The 21,484-nt window shown below is 39.7% G+C and overlaps 1 protein-coding gene and 1 long non-coding RNA gene across 2 annotated transcripts in view; one reads left to right on the top strand and one right to left on the bottom strand.

Annotated features, from left to right (window-relative positions):
• Window positions 1-3,710: 3,710 nt before the first annotated feature.
• Window positions 3,711-20,308, bottom strand: LOC142151932 (uncharacterized). Its single transcript, XR_012691267.1, has 3 exons — window positions 20,253-20,308; window positions 7,774-7,841; window positions 3,711-4,324 (listed from the first exon to the last, which is right to left on the bottom strand). It is a non-coding gene; the product is annotated as an uncharacterized LOC142151932 (long non-coding RNA).
• The window catches only part of CPLX1 (complexin 1), a 160,870-nt gene continuing 159,549 nt past the window's right edge, over window positions 20,164-21,484 (top strand). Inside the window, exon 1 of the mRNA XM_075208022.1 lies at window positions 20,164-20,462. The gene's annotated coding sequence lies outside the window, so the exon portion shown is untranslated. The remainder of the gene's footprint in view (window positions 20,463-21,484) is intronic.

Genomic DNA, 21,484 nt, shown 5'->3' with positions numbered 1-21,484 from the left:
ACATGGTGGAGTGTATCAAAGCAAAAAACTACACCTAGAAGACACTGCAGCTCAACACATTGGGCCAGATGTAACAAGAGGTCAGGAGCAGATGGTTCACCGTCGCCATCCATGGTAGGCTACAGTATACTGTCACAAACTGGTGCTGGATTGGGGACACTTGTTGGAGTTTGGTCTACTGAACTTAGAGGTACAGAGTCTAACGCGGCAGAGATGGCTGGGAGAAGCTGCATATCGTTGCTTGGCAACAAGACTCTCCTGGTAGAAAGAGACAGGCAGTCATCCCCAAGCAGAGAGAAGACAGCGGGGAAAGTGCCTGACATAAGCATTCTGTTTAATGAGGTTTTATATTATTAAGAAAATATTTGACATGTAGGTTTAATACAAAACAAAAAACAAAAACAATATTCTTCTGGGTGCAGCCCACCTTTGTCTATTTACTTATCTAAAATGCTCTCCCACAATGTTTCTTAGGGATTGTAGCTTAAACTTAGTTGTTCATCATCATCCTCCTCCTCCTTTCAGCATAGTAGTGCTAGCACACAATGCCAGATCATTTATAGGCAAGCTACTCTTTGAATTAATGGTTTCACAAAGAAACATACCTGTGTCAATCTGTTGGAAAAACTCAGGAATGTCATAGCAAAGTGGCTCACCCTGCTAAGACTCTCCTCAGGATTCCTCGTTGCTGATAACGGAGTGAACATTGTGTGTGCATTACTACTGGGTGAATTTTAACACATACTAAGCTCTGCAAACACAATAAACTTCATGGTGCATAATTTCTTAAAAAATGAGAGGCCGGTGCAGGAGATGCTGTCTGTGACCCATAAAATTTCTGCAGCTTCCAAACAAATTACCTGCCATGCCACTAACTGAAGCAAGAGGTAGCAGCGAGGTGGAATTCCACACTTTATGCACACTGCTATGCCTCTATGTTTCATAGGATTGTATCATTTATTTATCTGTCACTAATTTTAGTCAGCCAGCTCACAGCAGCCTTTGGCCAAAATTTGTGAAAATATTGACAGTTGTGAAGAGATCAATAGAAAATAGACTATAAATTACTGTAAACTAATGTTAATTCTATAAATAGTAATGCAGGAACAAAAACAGTTCAAAAACTCATGATTTTTCAATTTTTCTTATTAAATCCAGATTCAAAACCAAAACACATGAGTATTTTTGGCCAAAACCAAAACATATAGATGGTTTTAGAACCAAATACAAAACACAGAGGTCTGCACACATCTCTAATATAAACTAATACGTTTGGTATCTAGAATGAAACATTTTTAAAAGTGGTGGACAGGCATAACCAACAAATATCGGAGCCCATAGTAACATTTTGAAGGGGTCCCCATCATTTTGAACTCTATCACATGCTAAGATGTACTGTATTCCATTTCTTCTTGAAAAAGATGCACTTTTCAGTGAGAATGGAAGAGAAATTGATCCACAGCAAGCTGCACTTGAATTTAACAAAATGTTAAGAAACAATAAAAACAACAAGAAACAAGACATTTGTCATGATGCTATATAGCTACTTTAAATGCACTTTGTATTTAATATATTATTCTCAACGTTAAGCTGGTCAACTGGTCAGATGTCTTCTGTAGCTGACCAGTCCCTAGGACTGCACCTGGCTCTCAGTCCCTCACTCATGCAGTAACCTGTCACAGCATGTATTCACAACTCTCAACTGCATGACAGGTTTGACAACAGCTTATCTTTTGCTCTCACTAAAAATAAATTGAATACATAATTAAACTAAATAAAACTAACTATACCAAAACATAATTTAATACAATGGTAATAAAAATACTAAAAGGTTTTAATTCTTTGTCATAAAACTAATATCAATGTGTTATTAGGTATAATGCACCACCTACCGTGAAATATAAGGTTAAAATAGGTCATCTCGGATCTTCATGACCTTTGGTCATGGGATTTCTTGGTGACTTCCATTATCTTTATATTTCACAGTAACTAGGTGCATTATACCATAAATCTTGAAACAACTAATCTGAAGCAGACTCTATGTAACAGAGAAGACCTCATTTTGCTTTAGGAAGAGGTGCAATTAACTTTTCATGTGTTATATATTAGGATAAATGTAAGCTTATTTTCCTAGCATTTTAAGACTATTTATATTTTACACTGGCACTGTTAAGCAACATGTGTATGTAGGCACTGGTAGACACAATGGGCCTGATGTTAAGTTTGGCATTCGCTGGTTTGATTAGCGTCAAATACTAATTTGCATTGCGCTTGCCCACATATAGTGGCGTACACATACATCTGTATGCAGAGTTGGTAGCATCTGACATTTGCACTTGCTTACAACTGTAGAGGTAAAATGGTTGAAGGAAAAGGCATACAAACACTGGCTGAGTATAGTCAAGGCATGTTTGTATAATTGTGAATGATCTGACTTACAGGGACCCACAAATACGTCTTTCAGTGGGCGCATCTTTTGCGGGTGCCTGAGGGCTGGAGCAAAATTCTGCACTAATGATGATGATCATCTTTATGGACCTTTGCAGTGTGTAAAAAAAAAAGTATTTAAAAAAAAGTGTCTCTCAGCATCTATATAGGCGTAAATTCACGTTTTGTGTGAACGCAATTTGCGTCTGCATTTTTAGATGCAAATACATTCAACTCAGCACCACATTCATTGAATATATGTTAACACTGCTGGGTACAGTATTTGGGCACAATAAAAGTATGGGCACAATATGTACAATCACTGCTGGGGGCATGTTGAATGCATAATGATAAAATGTAATGTTTTATTTGAAATTTAAGTATATTGCTTTGGTGTGCCAAGGTAATCCAGTCTGACACCGCCTGTTTCCGCTCACTCATTTAGAAAAAGAGACACAGTACAGAGCATTTTCATAATAATATATAAGTTTACTCTCCTTTTATAAGAAACACTGCCATCCACCTGGAGAAAGCTCATCATTGCTGTTCCCAGTCAGGCTGATTAAAATATTAATTTATCACTTTTAAACACAGATCTTTAAAAATAAGTGCTTTATATTTAGTTTAGTTCCACTTTAAGGGATCATATAAATGATTGACATTTAAAAATAGCATAGCCAGTTTCAGAAAGTGTCATTGTATTGTTGTTGCTCTCATAGCAAACTCATTTATTTTCTCACAAGCCATACTTGTCAACTTGTGAGATCTCCCTTCTGGGAGACGGAGATCTCGCTGGCGATTTCTGGAGGCGTGGCCAAATGGAAAACATCATTTGGTCCCACCACCTAAACTGACACATCCATTATAGCCTATCATAGCAGGGGACAGGGCCCCGATGACGCGTGAATTGGGATGCTAAGCTTCGTCCGCTCCTCTTAACTAACTGAACTGCCTGGGAACTGTGAGGTTGCCCTACTCTCCCGGGAGTTCAGGAGGACTCCCAGAAATTCGAGAGTCTCCCGGACATTCTTGGAGAGTAGGCAACTATGCGGTAAGCAAGTAATTTGAGCAAGGCATTGTAGTGGATGTTGCCTCTGTAATTTTTGAAAAGTTTGTTCATATGTTTCTTATTAAGAGATTGTTGCATAAATTAAGAAACATTAGACTGGAGAAGATCCCTTGTACTGAGACTGGAAAATGGTACAGGGATTTTTTTTTCAATGGTAAATATTATATGTGAGAAATATGTCAGCGGAGTACAACAGATTAAGTTAGTGAATCCCTTTCTTTCTTAACTTGTTTAATAATAACATAATCGGTCTCACGGGGTGGAAATCATAATTGAAAGAATTTAATGACTGCATTTTGCAAATGGAAATGAGACATAATATTAAATCATGATGATAAAAGTTGGCCCTTGTACATTTAATACACAGACAGTTATATATACTGTTATTTGACATCAACAGTGAATTGTTATATTGGAATGGCAGCATTTCTATAAGATTTATATCATATAGTTTTTGAAAGCTCAATATTCTAAATACATTTACACACAATTACAGAACAGTAGTTAAAACAAACAAAAATGTTAAAATCTTTTCACTAGAAAATAGATATTAAGGTGACCATGCACTGCAATTAGCGTTTATCAGTTGTTTAGCCTGATTGCAGTATAATCTGTAAACCATTAGTCCACACATGCAGAGCCAGACCCGTTTGTAGGAGTTTTTTCACTGACTGGATCTTGGTGGGAGCATCACTTATATATTCTCTAGTTTTTTCTGGGAGTAAGGAAGAACATCTCCATTTCTACCCTTCTTAGGATGTACTGTGAGACTGCAAGAGCAGTTAGGCGAATTTTATATTCTTCTTCTCATGATTAAGCTGGTCATTCCTAGGAGATAATATATCATAAACAGTTCCTTTAGTGCCAATACTGGCTGTTACATAGCCAGTACACTCACATAGTACAGACAGTCCAATAGGGAGCTTGGTAGCAATGAGATGTGGAACATATGGAGTATGTGGTGCATGAGGGAGAACTACCAATTACAGTCTTTCTTTTATTCCCTTACAACACTGCAAAATGTTAAAGACATGGGGGTATATTTACTAAACTGCGGGTTTGAAAAAGTGGAGATGTTGCCTATAGCAACCAATCATATTTTAGTTATCATTTATTTAGTACATTCTATAAAATGACAGCTAGAATCTGATTGGTTGCTATAGGCAACATCTCCTCCACTTTCTCAAACCCGAAGTTTAGTAAATATACCCCCATGAGGGAGAGACATGAACGAGTAGTTCAGGGTAAACAGGAAGCTATATAAGAGAGACATGAACCATGGGTGGGAGCAGACCACACAAGTCTACAAGGGGGGGGGGACAGGAACAATGATGTGACATCAACCATGGGGATGATGGCTGCACAAGGAACATTGGATAAAGCAAAGTAGAAGATAAGTTGGAGGAGAGAAAAGTTCACTAGGCAGACATGATACAAGGAGAGAATGAGACATATGCAGACTATGGGGACATGGGAGATAAGAGAGGGAGGATGAGGCAACTTGCAGAAAAGACAAAATGTGGACAGACATATGGCAAGAAAAACCAGGGTATAAGAAGATATTGAGAGGATGGAGCAATGGGCAAAAGACACACAGAGAAGACATCGTTGGCAGACATGACAAAAGGGGCAGAAGAAACAAATAAGGACCGGAAGAAATGAGGCAGACAATAGTGGTCAGAGGTCACATAGGGGAAACTATGAAGACATATATGAGGTGGTAGGAAGTGAAAAGAAGAGACACTAAGAAGACAAAGTTGTAAGAATGAGATAAGGAAACTACAGAGATATGGAAAGAAAAACATTTAGAAATGGGGCAGCTGGAAGGAGACACATGGAAAAAAAGGTGCATTAAGCAGTTAGAGGATATGGAAGACATGAGGGTGCTGAACTAGGCAAGATGAGAAATATGTCTGATAGAGATATCACCATGCTCTAAATCAGGCCTGTCCAACCTGCGGCCCTCCAGGTGTTGTGAAACTACAAGTCCCAGCATGCCCTTTCAGCTATCAACTGGTTGTCTACTGGCAAAGCATGCTGGGGCTTGTAGTTTCACAACACCTGGAGGGCCGCAGGTTGGACAGGCACGCTCTAAATGGAGTTACCACCTTGCTGACAAAAAGCAAACTAGCAGCCACATAGATTTTATTTGTATACATTCTGTCATTTAATATCGATCAATGGTGCATTCCTCCTACCTGCATTCATAATCATTATCATCAACATTTATTTATATAGTACCAGCAAATTCCGTAGCACTTTACAATTAGGGAGAGACACAGTAATAAACAATACTGTTAATACAGACAAAGAGGTGAGAAGGCCCTGCTTGTATGTTTATGGGAACTACACTTTTAACACCAAGAGCAGGACTAATTGCAGTTACAGCATTTGTCACAGTGATATTGTGGTCACTATATTGACAATTTCATATATTCAGCTTCCAGTAAACACAACACAGGGTGATGCACCTTATGCAGATGATAAACCTCACGGGAGTCAATGTTCTCCTTGTGCTTGCTGTGGGCTATATTAGAGAGATCTTTAAAAGTGGTTTCCACTCCAAATATATTTGTTCTCATGTAATTTAATATTATATGTATTACACTTATCTACCAGTTAACTCTCTCAAGCACCTTCTCAGCTGCTTACCTCTGCAGTCCACCTGTAAGGACACCCGCACTCACACAGAGATATTACAGCAATCAGTTCATCTTCTGACAGCTACTCCAAAAGTTCTAAGTACAGAGCCGTTGTGAGTAGCTGTCTGAAGCTCTAGGAAGCAAAACACCTGCATGAGAGACTACGTGTTCTGCAGGGGATTATTGTTGGGTTACTATGTAGGCACTCTTGTATAAAAACTTCTGTGCCTCTCTGCCATGACAGGTAAGCAGCTAAAAAGCTGCAAAAGACAGCCAGTCGGATGATAAATATATCTCTTTTTTTAAAAAAATAAACACCCTTCACACATAAGTGTACATGCCTTATGTGCCATCTGGGGTCCTCCTGGCACAATTTTTGTTTTTATTTTATTATGTGCCTGGGATTGTACCACTTATCTTGCTTGTATGCTGGATGTAAATTTCATTATTTGGTTTTATTCTGTACACATGGATAGAATTGTATATTTTTTATTGCTCTGTTATGCTTAGTATTCCTATTGAACAGGATTTTTTGAGCATTTTATTGAGAATATTTTAAACACATTTGTGCAAAATATCCTTAAGGGATTTTTATATTTTTCTAAGATATTTTGTACAATTACTGGTGACTTCTGCTTGCTGGCCTCTATAATCATCTCTAAACACTGGAAGCTCCAACAAAGGGATATAAATGTAAGCTCCAGTGCCCAGCTTAATTGAACAGATAGCGTGGTCCCAGGGGAGGGAAATAATGTGTCTGATGTGGGGGTGGGTTAAAATATCTTAGGAAGGTGGAAAAACTCTTTAACAATGTAAATGTGTTATATGTTGGGATAAATGTATGTAGGATCATGATTCAGTTTTGGGCTCATTCAATATGTACCAACCAAAGAGTAGTTCTGCAGACCCATATGTTCCAATGACATACTATGTGCTGATTGTTTGTGGGGTCATCCAGAATACAATATGTTTTTTGTACCTGCAAAAACACTGCCCTTAGAGTAGGTAATTGACTTTATTTTTGACTTTGGGGATTGAGTAAAGCAAGTATCCAGAGTGGGATACTTAGATTTTCAGCTTTAACACTGGTCTGACACCACAGTTGGCACAACCATCGCTCCTCTTAGACCACTGTGGCATGAAGCTGCATTTCACCATGTCACAACATATGCGGCAATTGGAGCCCAATTGGAGCAGTTTACCATTCCTAATAAAGCAGGCACAACAATACCAATACAACACTTAACCAGAGACTGGTACTGTAGCAGGTACAGACAATGTTTCTGTTATACAATAATCAACTAATAATTCTCTTTCAGTAAACATATTATAGGTAGGCAATATCTGTTCCTCTAACTGGAGCTCACAACTCAAACATTCATAGTAAACAGATGCATTTAAAGGAAGGTGATAGAAGGGGTGAACTTAGGATAGTGGTGTGAAAAGTCCTGGCCACTAGTGCTGCATAAAAAATACTAAACATTGGTATTGTGCTATTTTCTGGATTAACAGGAACTATATTATATGATATTCAACAGGACTATATTAAATTGTGAAAAGCTGTATAAAAGAATTAATAATTAAGGATGCATTATTTTATTATAAGGAGATAATTATATAACATGCAGAACCAACCACAAATATCAGCGTTGTTCCACTTTTCGAGCCAGCTTTCCAGAGCCAAATTGCAAAGATCTAAGAAACTGGAAAACTTTGATTAGAAATAAAAAATACTCACATTCCTGAAACACCAATACATATACCAGCCCTGTCGACTTTATTTAATGTACTGGTCAATTCACAGTTATTACAGCCAACCCCAGTGAAAAATACTCTTTACTTGAAATCCCTGCCACAAATATTGGAACTGATAGGGGATGAACAGGATAGTATAGGAATGCAGTAGTAGAATTGGGTTACAAGTGCTTTGTGTGCTGGCATCATCAAAAGATGGGTATACACTATAGGTTTTTCATTCAATTATCGTGCTGATCATACGATAAGCGACCATTCGGACCGATATCGAATTACTGTGTACTCTCCCATGATCATGTTTTATCGTACCAAAGCACATCATATCATGTGGTTGATTTTATAAACTGAATAAAAATCTCTATTAACGATGGATCAATGTCGGGCAAATGTGGAAGTGTTTATGCACTCACGACCAGCAGTGTCCATAGATCTCTATGGAGTGTGCAGAGTCACGATATTTTCAGTAGATGGTTATGACAGATGAAGAGCACAGATCTGAAGGTGTGTACACATAAATCTGCATACTCATTGGGACATTCAGTCATTGGTAAAATCATTGCAGGAATCGCATCTGCAGTAATTTTTTGTAGTGTGTGCCCAGCTTAACGCTAATGTGCTTACCTTACATCTTCTTAAGTACATGTGCATGACTATCTGCTCTTTATCGCCTTCACTGCTCTGTACATTATGCACAGAAGTAATCAAGTGTACAGCGGTGTGACCATTTGGCTAATATATTAAGGGGGAAGCAATAAGAACATTAATTTACACAGAAAGTTTTATTATGGATAAATAGCTTGTTAACAAACACAAAATGTATTTATTTAAATCACACTTTGGATGATGAATCAGAATGTCTCATTTCACTGTTACAGTTATGAAATTTTACAAAATACAATACTTGTAACAAAAGGAGATAGGAAACATACTAGCTCAAGGTAGCATTCTAATTATCAAAAAGATAAAATGATGAAATATACTTGTACTGATATTCACAATACTTAACAGAATGCATTCCAACACAATATTTTCATAAAATATTGGTTGCCAGTCTCTGTGGTTATTTTTGTATGTATTATGAATAAAAACTTAAGGCTCTATTCTGAGTTAAAGATAAATTTGCTGAAATGTAAATGTTTATCCACATTATGCCTTCCAAATGTAATGCTTCAGTAGTTTTACCAGCATTTTTAGTCTAGCAACTGAACTGAAATGCTGCACATATATCCTCTTAGCTTGCAGCCTACAGCCAATTGACAGCATGAAGGAGAACTACCAATTACAATCTTCCTTTTATTCCCTTACAACACTGCAGAATGTCAAAGACATGGGGGTATATTTACTAAACTGCGGGTTTGAAAAAGTGGAGATGTTGCCTTTAGCAACCAATCAGATTCTAGGGCCTGATTCATTAAGGATCTTAACTTAAGAAACTTCTTATTTAAGTCTCCTGGACAAAACCATGTTACAATGCAAGGGGTGCAAATTAGTATTCTGTTTTGCACATAAGTAAAATACTGACTGTTTTTTTCATGTAGCACACAAATATTAACTTTAAATTTTAGTGTACAAATATCAAGTATTTGTGTGCTTCATGAAAAAACATTTATGAGGTCAGACACTGATGTTGGACGAGAAGGACTGGCTCGCAATCTTCATTCCAGTTCATCATCATCATCACCACCCTTTATTTATATAGCGCCACTAATTCCGCAGCGCTGTACACAGAACTCACTCACATCAGTCCCTTGTTCATCTTCAAGATGTTCGATGGGGTTGCGGTCAGGGCTATGCGCGGGCCAGTCAAGTTCTTCCACACCGAACTCATCAAAACATGTCTTTGTCGTCCTTGCTTTGTGCACTAGGGTGCAGTCATGTTGGAATAGAGAAGGGTCTTCCCTAAACGGTTGCCACAAATTTGGAAGTAAAGCATTGTCGAAAATGACTTGGTATGCTGAGACATTAAGATTGCCCTTCACTGGAGATAAGGGGCCTAGCGTAAACCCAGAAAAACAGCCCCATACCGTTATCCCTCCTCCACCAAACTTCCTAGTTGACATAATGCAGTCAATCAGGTAACATTCTTCTGACATCCGCAAAACCCAGGCTCGCTCATCTGACTGCCAAACAGAGAAGCGTGATCTGTCACTCCACCGAACATGTTTCCACTGCTCCACAGTCCAATGTCGGCGTGCTTTACACCACTTCATTCGACTCTTGGCATTGGTCTTGGTGATGTGAGTCTTTCATGCAGCTGCTTAGCCATGGAAGCACTTTCCATTAAGCTCCCGCTGCACAGTTTTTGTGCTTATGTTAATGCCAGTGGATGTTTGGGGCTCTTCAGCTATGGAATCAGCAGCACTATGCGCCTTAGCAGTTATTGACCCCGCTCTGTGATTTTACGTGGTCTTCCGCTTCATGGCTGAGTTGCTGTTGTTCCTAAACGCTTCCACTTTCTAATAATATTACTTGCAGTTGACCGTGGAATATCCAGCAGGGATGAAATTTTCTGAACCGTCTTTTGCAAAGGTGGCATCCTATCACAGTATCACACTTGAAGTCACTTAGCTCTTCAGAACTACCCATTTAGGTGCTTGATTTTATACACCTCTGGCAACAGGTCTGATTGAAGCACCTCAATTCAATAATTAACAGGTACTGTTTGCAAACCAATACTGCCTGCCCCTGACTTTTGGTTTGTAACTCTGACTTTGACACTGTGTTACAAGCCCAACCTCACTTGTGGGGTCCTTGGTGAAAGTTAGGGTTCTCACTAGACTCTGCCCCCCAGTCAGCCAGTCAGTTCATATGTATATGTATATATATATATATATATATATATATATACATATATATATATATATATATATATATATATATATATATATATATATATATACATATATATATAAAATCAAATAATATATTTTCTGAACAATCTTATTAGCTGCATCAATGCAGTTCAGGGCTTCTCAGCCACGCTGTCAGATGTTATGGTTCCAAGTTCTAATCCAGTCGATGCGCATGTCTTGGCTAACACAGCTTAAGGTCAATTTATAAACTGCTCCTCCTCTTTGCTAAAATGAAGTTACAGGCTTAGAGGGGCATTCTTTAATAAATATTTTATCTATCTCAAGCAAATGCCTAGGAAATTAGTTTCCAAACATGCCAAATTAGCATCCATAATTAATTTGCTCTCCACTCATACTCTTGCCTTGGCCTATGTCTTATGGAAAAAAAAGATCAACTTCTCTATAGTTCATCTGCTTTCATCTGTGCATATTGAAAGGAAGCTGATGAACTGGTCAGGTTGTATCTGCTTCTCTCAGTCTACAACATTTCAAAATTCTAAACACTGACTTTGGACTTAGGCTGGAATAATGAGATCCCTGTTACTTACTGCCTTTTGGCAAGAACTCTCAAAACAAGTTAAAGATGAATTGGCCAATGATGATCTCTTTGCATTAATTGATGATCTTATCACTTAATGTAATAGGACAGAAATACACATCCAACAGAGTCAGAAGATGGATCGTTCCAAAAGATTTATGTGGTTCCCAATTTCCAGCAGCCTGTAATTACCCCTGCTGAACCCAAGGCACTCCAGGTTGTCTCAGGAGGAACATTCCCGGAGAGGGTCTCTCAGTTTTTATCTCTATTGTGTGACTCAGGGTCATTTTCTGAATCAATGTCCTTTGAAGCATGGAAATGTGAATGCTAGCTAGCTGGAGTAGGTAAGATCAATTTCAATCAATTAAAGTTGGGTACTGTAAGACAAATTATGAGAGGACTGACAAACATTAGAGTTACTATAGAAACATTTTTTTTACTACTGCTATTACTACTATTACTACTTTAGTAACATAGAATTATATTTATTTATATTCTATCAAGTGGAAAGCATTCAAAGCATTGTACAATGTACTATTTGGTGATTTCACAGGGCCATGAACGGACTTGGGCAAAGTGAAGTTGCTCCTTGCTAAATACGGTGTAGGCACGCCGGTGCACTTATTTTTGCAGAGCAGTGCAAAAACAAGATTTCATTTTGAATTAATTTTGAATGTTTTTAAGAGGCATTCCTTGCTGTGCAGAGCCGAGCACAACCATATTCATTCGGAAAAATAAGTTTTTGTCAACTCAGCTAGCGGAGATTGTATTTTGTGCTAAACTTTAAATGAGACGCATATTGCACCTTCAGTGGAGAAGAGCACCTCTAGGTGCACTTTAGAAAAATGCAAAAGAAAAATTAAAAACACACAAAAGTGCTAGATATAATAAATGCAGTGCTAATGCCCTCACTCTCACTCAGGCCATAAATGAGGCTAAACCAAGCACTATTTTAGCTGATAAACTGGAAAGTTATAAAATATGGAATTCTAAAATGGTAAAAGGTTGTAGTTTGATGTGATATTTATACTTTTAGACAGTGCGCAGATTTTAAAACTTTACCATAAACTGATGCATACTTGCGGTGTCTCCAGTGGCATCCCAAAAGATCCAAAAGTAGATATGTACCTTGAAGTGCACTGGGATCATCATCATCAACATTTATTTATATAGCGCCAGCAAATTCCCTAGCGCTTTACAATTGGGAACAAACATTAATAAGACAATACTGGGTAATACATACAGACAGAGAGGTAAGAGAACCCTGCTCGCAAGCTTACAATCTATAGGAAAATGGGAGTTTGAAACACAAGGGCATGTGGGATGGCCCCTCGTGCAAGACCAAAGCAGTGCTCATTCACTGAGCATAAAATATTAGGTCAATTTTTTTCTGCCTTACTTTTGACTTTTTCAGGCATGTATTTATATCATAAGACAACTAAAACAATATACAGCACCATAACTATGTTATATCATTGCATACTCTCTTGGTAAAAGTAACCTATATTTAAATTAAGCGTGTGCACTTTTAGTGTTTTGTGTTTTGGGTTTTGGGTTCTGATTAGCTTGAGGTTTTGGGTTCTGATTTGTTTTGCCAAAACACCTGACGAAAGGTTTTGGTTCTGATTTCGGGTTTTGGGTTCTGATTTATATGTAAAAAAGCATAAAAAGCACTAAAATCCAGTTTTTTGTTTTTTTTTCCACTCCTACGCTATTATTAACCTCAATAAAATTCAATAACAATCATTTCCACTAATTTGCAGTCTATTCTGAACACCTCACACCTCACACCTCACAATATTGTTTTAGGTCCAAAACGTGGCACCGAGGTAGCTTTCTGGACTGCGTAGTGGAGTGGGCCCAGTACCCAATTTGGTACTGGGGCCACAATACCTCTGCCTTCAAATGGTCTCAATTCCACTGCACAGCTGCCTGCTCCTACATCCTCTGCAGCATATACAGGGTGTAGTTCGAGCGCGTCAATACCTCTTGTTTTTGACGATGACAGGTCATTTTCATTAACTTTGGATTTGCCCCCAACACTGATTGTAGTTGATACGCATCTATCTGGACTGCGTAGTGTAGTGGCCCCGGTACCCAATTTGGTACCGGGCCACAATACCTCCTTCAACTGGTCTAAATTCCAATGCACATATGGCTGCTCCTACATCCTCTGCAGCATTAGGACTGAGGGTGTAGTTCGAGCGCGTCACTACCTCTTGTTTTCGATGACCATGGTACAGAGCATTCATCATTGAGATCCCATCAAGTATGTCAAAGACAGACAGCGTCGAAGTGTTATTTGTTGACTTTGGGAACAAAAAAACTATCCCTGTTGCAAATCTTCGTGCAATGAAGAGTGACTTTTTCATTTAAAGGCTCAAGCTTTCAAGTGTAGTGTTTATAACATCATTACACCAACAGGTAAAAATCCTTTTAATTAAGATAATGGAGCCACAAAGGAAATTGCCCATATGTAATGCCCGCACAATGTTACTGGCATTGTCTGACACCACAAGTCCCCAGGAGAGTCTAAGTGGGGTAAGCCATCAACCGTCTAAATCCCACTCCACTGATGACGGACACCGGACGCACTTCTAACACCAACATAGCTGTTAAGGCCGCAGTTATCCGCTTTGCCATAGGATGACTACTGTCGTACTTTGTGCTCATGGCAAACAACTGTTGGACGGTCACATAATGCCAAAAAAAGATTTGCAAGATGGAATTGTCCTTGGGCCCTCCCACCCACCCTTATGTTGTTGAAATAGGACATGCACACTTTAACAAACCAATCATTTCAGCGACAGGGCCTACCAAACAACTGTGGCTGAAATGATTGGTTTGTTTGGGCCCCCACACCAAAAAAGCTATTCATCTCTCCCTGTACAAACTAAACAGGCTCTACTGAGGCAAGATGTCATCCTCATCCTCTGATTCCTCTCCCCCTTCAGTGTGTACTTCCTCATCCTCACACATTATCAATTCGTCCCCGCTGGACTCCACAACCACAGTTCCCTCTGTAGGATCTGGAGGCCAGTGCTGTATTTGATTGAGGAATTGATAATTCATTTTTATGAACATCATTTTTTTAACGTTCTGCGGAAGCAACCTCCTTCACCGCTCACTGACCAGGTTCCCCGTTGCACTAAAAACTCTTTCCGAGTACACACTGGAGGGGGGACAACTCAGGTAAAATAGAGCCAGTTTGTACAGGGGCTTCCAAACTGCCTTTTTTTCCTGCCAGTAACAATAACGACTGTCTGACATGTCTATTTGGATGGTGTCAGAAAAATAATCCTCCACCATTTTTTCTATTGTGACAGCATCCAATGCAGCGACAGTAGACATGTCTGCAATGGTTGGCAGGTCCTTCAGTCCGGACCAGATGTTGTCTGCATCCCCACTAGTGGGTCTTTTAGGAAAACTGAGCTTTTTCCTCGCAGCCTTAGGTGTGGAAGAAAATGAAGGCGGAGCTGTTGGCATGTCACGGTCCTCTTCAGAGGACAATTTCCTGACTAGCAGGTCTTTGCACCTCTGTAGACTTGTGTCCGCCGGAAACAGAGACACAACATACGCTTTAAACCGAGGATCGAGCACGGTGGCCAGAATGTATTCCTCTGACTTTAAAAGAGTGACCACCCTTGGATCCTGGCAAAGCGTACGAAGGGCTTCATCCACAAGAGCTACATGCTTGGTGGAATCACAATGGTTTACCAGCTCCTCCCTCACTTTCTCCAGCTGCTTCTGCAACAGCCTGATCAGGGGAATCACCTGACTCAAGCTGGCAGTGTCGGAACTGACTTCTCGTGTGGCAAGTTCAAACGGCTGGAGAACCTTGCACAACACGGAAATCAGTCTCCACTGCGCTTGACTCAGGCACATCCCCACTACTTTTCTTATGTCGTAGGTAGCTGTGTAGGCTTGAATGGCCTTTTGCTGCTCCTCCATCCTCTGCAGCATATAGAGGGTGGAGTTCCAGCGCGTCACAACCTCTTGTTTGAGGTGATGGCAGGGCAGGTTCAGCCTTTTTTGATGTTGCTCGAGTCTGCGGTAGGCACTGGCAGAATGCCGAAAGTGTCCAGCAATTTTGCGGGCCACCGCAAGCATCTCCTGCACACCCCTGTCACTCTTCAGGTAATGCTGCACCACCAAATTAACGGTGTGGGCAAAACATGGAACGTGCTGGAAATTGCCCATATGTAATGCCCGCACAATGTTACTGGCGTTGTCTGACACCAGAAATCCCCAGGAGAGTCTAAGTGGGGTAAGCCACTCCGAGATTATTTCCCTCAGTTTTTCTAAGAGGTCATCAGCGTTGTGCCTCTTACTAAAACCTGTGATACACAACGTTGCCTGCCTTGGCACGAGCAGCCGTTGTGGAGATGCTGCTACTGATGCAACTGCTGCTGTTTCTGCGGAAGGCGATGCATCTACCCAGTGGGCTGTCACAGTCATATAGTCCTTAGTTTGCCCTGAACCACTTGTCCACATGTCCGTGGTTAAGTGGACAGTGGGTACAACCGCATTTTTCAGAGCACTGAGGACACTTGTTCTTACTTCTCAGTACATCTTTGGTATCGCCTGCCTAGTGAAATGGAATCTCGACGGGATTTGGTACCGGGGACACAATACCTCCATCAACCCTCTAAATCCCACTCCACTGATGGCGGACACCGGACGCACGTCTAACACCAACATTGCTGTTATTGACGCAGTTATCCGCTTTGCCATAGGATGACTTGTGTCGTACTTGGTGCTCATGGAAAATGACTGTTGGACGGTCAATTGTTTGGTGAAAGACGTAGCGCTCTTACGACTTCCCCTCTGGGAAGATGACCGACTACCAGCAGCAGCAGCAGCAGTGACAGTAGTAGGCGTACCGCTGCAGGATTCCTCGGATGAATCCCGTATTGAAGAGGACTCAGTCTGGCTGGTGACATGGCCTGCAGGACTAAATCTGATGGAGATCGTGGAGGAAGTTGACGAGGAGGGTGTTGGTGGTATGTATCCAACAGGACCAAGGGATTTAGGTGTCCCTGGACTGCTGATGGTCCTAGCCACAGGTCCTGAACTAAGCACTGAATTATGAAGGTTCTTCAGATGACGTATAAGTGAGGATGTCCCTAGGTGGCCAAGATCCTTACCCCTGCTTATTTGAGCTTTACATAAGCTACATATGGCCATACATTTGTTGTCCGGATTCGGATAAAAATAACTCCAGACAGAAGAGGTGGATTTTTTGGTCTTCTGACCAGGCATGACAATGAGCTTTTCATCCCATGGACAACAACTGTTTCCCCCCCTGGTCGTCATGTTCCTCCTCAGCGCCAGCTACATCAATATCCTCCTCCCGGTGTACAACATTCACACCTTCATTAGCCAAATCTGTAACTGGACTGTGGGTGATCCTTCCAGCATATGCAGAGGGCGTGCTGCAAATGGTTGAAGGAGCCACCTCTTCCCGTACAGTGATGGGAAGGTCAGGCTTCGCAACCACAAAAACCCTTGGACTCGCTGTTCTTGGACTAGTTGTTGTGACAGCTTAAGTCTCTTAAATTTGTTAGAGGGGAGGGGGAAAAGTGCTTAGATCCATGGGTGAAGCTGAACCACTAGTCATGAACACGGGCCAGGGCCTAAGCCGTTCCTTGCCACTCCGTGTCGTAAATGGCATATTGGCAAGTTTACGTTTCTCCTCAGATGATTTTAATTTTCTTTTTTTGCTAGTTTTTGGATACTTGGGGTTTTTGGATTTTACATGCCCTCTACTAGGAGATTGGGCATCGGCCTTGGCATACGACGTTGATGGCATTTCATCATCTATGTCATCACTAGTGGCAGCAGCTTCAGCATTAGGAGGAAGTAGGTCTTGCTCTTTCATTACTTTATCCTCCAAATTTTTGTACTCCATTATATGCAGCACTAATGAGTGTACCCCTAAACCACACACACTTTGGAAATGCTTAAAAATTTAATGTATTAAATGTAATATAGATTGCAGTACCTATTCTCTGGAACTGCTTAAAGAATGAACGTAGTAAATGTAATATAGATTGCAGTACCTATTATCTGGAACTGCTTAAAAATTGAACGTAGTAAATGTAATATAGATTGCAGTACCTATTCTCTGGAACTGCTTAAAGAATGAACGTAGTAAATGTAATATAGATTGCAGTACCTATTCTCTGGAACTGCTTAAAAAATTAACGTAGTAAATGTAATATAGATTGCAGTACCTATTATCTGGAACTGCTTAAAAATTGAACGTATTAAATGTAATATAAATTGCAGTACCTATTCTCTGGAACTGCTTAAAAATTGAGCGTAGTAAATGTAATATAGATTGCAGTACCTATTCTCTGGAACTGCTTAAAGAATTAACGTAGTAAATGTAATATAGATTGCAGTACCTATTCTCTGGAACTGCTTAAAAAATTAACGTAGTAAATGTAATATAGATTGCAGTACCTATTATCTGGAACTGCTTAAAAATTGAACGTATTAAATGTAATATAAATTGCAGTACCTATTCTCTGGAACTGCTTAAAGAATGAACGTAGTAAATGTAATATAGATTGCAGTACCTATTCTCTGGAACTGCTTAAAAAATTAACGTAGTAAATGTAATATAGATTGCAGTACCTATTATCTGGAACTGCTTAAAATTGAACGTATTAAATGTAATAGAAATTGCAGTACCTATTCTCTGGAACTGCTTAAAAAATTAACGTAGTAAATGTAATATAGATTGCAGTGCCTATTCTCTGGAACTGCTTAAACAATGAACGTAGTAAATGTAATATAGATTGCAGTACCTATTCTTTAGAACTGCTTAAATATTATTTTTTTTATTAATTTTGTATAATTTTTAAAATAACATTTTTTTAGTAATTTTTAAGAGATTTTAATAATTATAAAATTTGTATGGACTTAGCACAACAAAACACAGGACTAAAGCACCACTGGACTCAGCAGGACAGACACTGGCCAAAGCACCACTGGACTCAGCAGGACAGAGCACAGGACAAAAGCACCACTGGACTCAGCAGGACAGAGCACAGAACAAAAGCACCACTGGACTCAGCAAGGACAGGGCACTGGACACAGGCATAAAGCACCACTGGACTCAGCAAGGACAGAGCACTGAACACGGGCATAAAGCACCAATGGACTCAGCAAGGACAGAGCACTGAACACGCAGGAGCACCACTACCCTACATACCCTCCCTCTTCCCTGATGTCAGGCGAAATGAAGATGGCGGCCGCAAGGTGAGTATTTATGACATCCGAGTATCGCGAGATCCAACGCGAGAATTGGATGTCATAGCCTCGTTTCGGATTCCTTTGGCGGCCGGAAGTACCCGAACAGTGCTCGGATCCCGTCGGATCCGCGCTGTTCGGGTGGGCTCAAATCAGCGGAATCCGAGCCCGCTCATCCTTAATTTAAATGATGGAATAGTTTATATAATATTCCAGAATCTCTCTTTTTTATTGCCTAGGAAATAACTGTTGTGTTCTCTACATTAGATAAAATGGCATCCAGGGAGCAACTTAGTCATTTCCCAGCGTAACAGAAATATATCTACCTAATGATATAAATAAATGGCTGAAAGGCAAAGAAAACTGGAAATAAAAAACATGGTGTTTAGTGACAGTCGTGACCTCTTCAAGGGATCTGCACAAGCCAGTATAATAATGTTATCTAAAGGCGGAAAATCCCTTTAAAGATCTGCAGTTGTGGTACCACAACATGTGTAGCGAGATTAATCTAATTTGTGACAAATGTGCTGTATGTTGCTCACTAAAGTATTAAGCTACATATACATGGGCAGATTCAGTAACTCATCATAGCAGTCCAAGTAACCCAACCACATAGGGCCCAATTAATGGGTCAGTTTGAGAGCATAAACACACTGGCAGAGTAAGAGATTAATAGTTGACCTGACTGTTAGGCAATCCTAGTCGGCATCTGATTGATTCTCGTCAAATGTTCATTTCTGGCTGTTTTGGGCCAAACAGTTTGGGAATGATCTGTTCTAAAACGACCAAACTGGCTGTCCCAATCAATGTATATATACTAAACTTTACTTTTGCCACCAGCCTCAGTTAGATTACTTATAGTATTTATTGTATAATTTCATTTTTAAGTTCAAGCCAGTGAATCATAAAACAATTGAACACTACAAGAACATACAAGTGGAAAGCATGATGTAACTTAAAGGTAATACAGAGAACTATATTCTGCAAATGTCATGCCACTAGAAGTGCAAGATAACTAGTGCAGTTATGTGTTGGTGTCTAGATTATTATGCTATACTGACAATACCAGATATAGAAAAATGTAAATCAGCATGACTGGATTTTTCCATTTGTGAAATGTAGCAAGATATTTGTTTTTAAGCTTTTTTGGTATGTGACTAGCCTTTTCTATATGCCCTCCATTAACTGTGAGTACACAGTGTTAATGCATTAACAGATTTCTCTGTTGTGTACCCAGTAATGAAAGCTTGTAAAGTGCAATGCCTGTGTATAAAAATAGAAAGTGGTAAAAGCCTTTATAAAATAAACTAAAAATCACACAGTGTTATTAATGATACCAGAGAAAAGGAGGAATGGCCACTACACCTGGGATTTATCTTTACACTACACTATGTCATCATGTATTTTGACTGAAAACATTTACATGCGGCATATTTTAGAAAAAAAAGAAAATAGGCTGTGTAGTCTAGTAAGTGACTTGCTTCAGAAGGAGGGATCACATAAATATTGCTCTAAGTGGGATGGTCCGGAAATCCTGTGATAAAAAAAAAGGATGTATGGGGAAAAAAGGAAGGTTATTGATCTTCTTCTCGTTTCAATGCTCTTTCTCTATATGTCAGCTCTCTCTCTCTTTCATCCCATGTCCCCTTTGCACCCTGTCCGTATGCCCTTGTGATAACTGGCCATTAATAAGCAGTATATACACTAACTTCATGAAGCCGTCTCTTCCTTAAATGCCCTTCAGCAGCGGCTGCAGTTCTTGTTGAGAGCACACATGGACTAGGGGAGGAGGAGACTGTGCTACAGGAAAAAAAACGATACTCTAGGGGGAGGGGGGCGAGCTTTTCCTTCCATGGTGCAGAGTTGTTACTGAAAGGACAGGCAAACTGCAGGATCTCGTTTCTGCTCAAGAAGAGAAGGTACAGACTAATCATTTTCATCTGTCTTTACTCCTTAGTTTGCATACCCTGTCCAGTCATAGGGGTAGGGAGCTGTCCCATCTTGCTTAGTGCTGAATCTGTGTTTCTTGCATCCTTAATGATAACAGGATTCTCCAGCAATTATAATTTCTTCCATGCAATGCTAGTCATGTAATAAGAGGCACAGCCTTAACATTGCTTGTGTTTTCATGTCACTGTTCCTGTTTTGCTTGTTATCCTTTCTAATTTCTTTTTCTGCTGATACATTGGTTTTCCTGAATACAATGCTGTACATTGCAGCATGTGCTGTCTTGGAGAGCTGTGCTAAGATTTATTGACAAGCAGTGCTGTACTGGGTATGCTGCATCAACTGTAATAGTATAAGACATCTAGATGATACAGAGCAGACACTTGTGAAGTTTTGCATCTTTACACTATCAGCATTTCGATTGTGTGCAAATATAATATGATGTAACATGTCTTCAAAATCTACAGCATGCATTTAACTTTTTTTGGTGACAGTCACCCATTTCAAACTCTCAATGCATATAAGTACAAATGTGAAATATCAGGGCTGCTTTTTAGGATATTAAATGAGTCATAATTTGATAGTCTTTGAAGTACCAGTAGAGGGAGGCATCAAGCTGTGGTATATTGAGAAAATGACAATTCTTATCACCTGCAGTGCAGGAGTAGGACTTCTCTGGGATATCATTTGTTGCAGCCCACTAGGTTGTGCAGTGAGGCGGAACACACACTGTAAAAAGAGTGATTTGCTGTTTTGTTACTTATTATTTTGGTATATTGGCTGTCAACAAAGACTGAAATGTGTGAGGCATCCTGCTTAATACCATATTTTGTTTATGTATGCTTTATATGAACTGTGGAGAATACAGGCAACAAAAGCTGCATTGTGGTATTTGTGTGGGATGTCTACTATGCTTGTGTTAACAACATGACTTGCATTTGACCTCTATGAAGTAAAAATGTATGCTTGTTTATTTTTTAAAACATTTTCTGCA

This window comes from Mixophyes fleayi, chromosome 1 (assembly GCF_038048845.1).
Source record: "Mixophyes fleayi isolate aMixFle1 chromosome 1, aMixFle1.hap1, whole genome shotgun sequence".
In the NCBI taxonomy this organism is placed as follows: Eukaryota; Metazoa; Chordata; class Amphibia; order Anura; family Limnodynastidae; genus Mixophyes; species Mixophyes fleayi.
This window is presented reverse-complemented; position numbering and strand designations above follow the sequence as displayed.